Here is a 2,500-nt window from a genome sequence, read left to right as displayed (position 1 = left end):
AGAAAGAGCGGTGCGGGGCCGGTCGGAGCGCACCCTTTTCTCGGTGGCTGGCGGGCGAGAGAGTGCTGCGTCGCCGGCATCGGCGTCGAAAGAAGCCGAGCCGAAAAAAGTTAAAGTACAAACGTGCAAGCATACTAACCTAACCCTAGGTAAGGCATGTCAGAGCGAAAGACAGTAATTTCGAATGAGCCAAGAAAGAGCGGTGCGGGGCCGGTCGGAGCGCACCCTTTTCTCGGTGGCTGGCGGGCGAGAGAGTGCTGCGTCGCCGGCATCGGCGTCGAAAGAAGCCGAGCCGAAAAAAGTTAAAGTACAAACGTGCAAGCATACTAACCTAACCCTAGGTAAGGCATGTCAGAGCGAAAGACAGTAATTTCGAATGAGCCAAGAAAGAGCGGTGCGGGGCCGGTCGGAGCGCACCCTTTTCTCGGTGGCTGGCGGGCGAGAGAGTGCTGCGTCGCCGGCATCGGCGTCGAAAGAAGCCGAGCCGAAAAAAGTTAAAGTACAAACGTGCAAGCATACTAACCTAACCCTAGGTAAGGCATGTCAGAGCGAAAGACAGTAATTTCGAATGAGCCAAGAAAGAGCGGTGCGGGGCCGGTCGGAGCGCACCCTTTTTTCGGTGGCTGGCGGGCGAGAGAGTGATGCGTCGCCGGCATCGGCGTCGAAAGAAGCCGAGCCGAAAAAAGTTAAAGTACAAACTTGCAAGCATACTAACCTAACCCTAGGTAAGGCATGTCAGAGCGAAAGACAGTAATTTCGAATGAGCCAAGAAAGAGCGGTGCGGGGCCGGTCGGAGCGCACCCTTTTCTCGGTGGCTGGCGGGCGAGAGAGTGCTGCGTCGCCGGCATCGGCGTCGAAAGAAGCCGAGCCGAAAAAAGTTAAAGTACAAACGTGCAAGCATACTAACCTAACCCTAGGTAAGGCATGTCAGAGCGAAAGACAGTAATTTCGAATGAGCCAAGAAAGAGCGGTGCGGGGCCGGTCGGAGCGCACCCTTTTCTCGGTGGCTGGCGGGCGAGAGAGTGCTGCGTCGCCGGCATCGGCGTCGAAAGAAGCCGAGCCGAAAAAAGTTAAAGTACAAACGTGCAAGCATACTAACCTAACCCTAGGTAAGGCATGTCAGAGCGAAAGACAGTAATTTCGAATGAGCCAAGAAAGAGCGGTGCGGGGCCGGTCGGAGCGCACCCTTTTCTCGGTGGCTGGCGGGCGAGAGAGTGCTGCGTCGCCGGCATCGGCGTCGAAAGAAGCCGAGCCGAAAAAAGTTAAAGTACAAACGTGCAAGCATACTAACCTAACCCTAGGTAAGGCATGTCAGAGCGAAAGACAGTAATTTCGAATGAGCCAAGAAAGAGCGGTGCGGGGCCGGTCGAAGCGCACCCTTTTCTCGGTGGCTGGCGGGCGAGAGAGTGCTGCGTCGCCGGCATCGGCGTCGAAAGAAGCCGAGCCGAAAAAAGTTAAAGTACAAACGTGCAAGCATACTAACCTAACCCTAGGTAAGGCATGTCAGAGCGAAAGACAGTAATTTCGAATGAGCCAAGAAAGAGCGGTGCGGGGCCGGTCGGAGCGCACCCTTTTCTCGGTGGCTGGCGGGCGAGAGAGTGATGCGTCGCCGGCATCGGCGTCGAAAGAAGCCGAGCCGAAAAAAGTTAAAGTACAAACGTGCAAGCATACTAACCTAACCCTAGGTAAGGCATGTCAGAGCGAAAGACAGTAATTTCGAATGAGCCAAGAAAGAGCGGTGCGGGGCCGGTCGGAGCGCACCCTTTTCTCGGTGGCTGGCGGGCGAGAGAGTGCTGCGTCGCCGGCATCGGCGTCGAAAGAAGCCGAGCCGAAAAAAGTTAAAGTACAAACGTGCAAGCATACTAACCTAACCCTAGGTAAGGCATGTCAGAGCGAAAGACAGTAATTTCGAATGAGCCAAGAAAGAGCGGTGCGGGGCCGGTCGGAGCGCACCCTTTTCTCGGTGGCTGGCGGGCGAGAGAGTGCTGCGTCGCCGGCATCGGCGTCGAAAGAAGCCGAGCCGAAAAAAGTTAAAGTACAAACGTGCAAGCATACTAACCTAACCCTAGGTAAGGCATGTCAGAGCGAAAGACAGTAATTTCGAATGAGCCAAGAAAGAGCGGTGCGGGGCCGGTCGGAGCGCACCCTTTTCTCGGTGGCTGGCGGGCGAGAGAGTGCTGCGTCGCCGGCATCGGCGTCGAAAGAAGCCGAGCCGAAAAAAGTTAAAGTACAAACGTGCAAGCATACTAACCTAACCCTAGGTAAGGCATGTCAGAGCGAAAGACAGTAATTTCGAATGAGCCAAGAAAGAGCGGTGCGGGGCCGGTCGGAGCGCACCCTTTTCTCGGTGGCTGGCGGGCGAGAGAGTGCTGCGTCGCCGGCATCGGCGTCGAAAGAAGCCGAGCCAAAAAAAGTTAAAGTACAAACGCGATGCTAATGAGCGAGCCGTTGTCTCGACTAATATGTAGGGGGCGTTCGATCGAGCGTCTGGCTTGAGCGC

This window comes from Styela clava, unplaced genomic scaffold, assembly GCF_964204865.1.
Source record: "Styela clava unplaced genomic scaffold, kaStyClav1.hap1.2 HAP1_SCAFFOLD_34, whole genome shotgun sequence".
Classification (NCBI taxonomy): Eukaryota; Metazoa; Chordata; class Ascidiacea; order Stolidobranchia; family Styelidae; genus Styela; species Styela clava.
Note: the sequence above shows the minus strand (reverse complement) of the source record.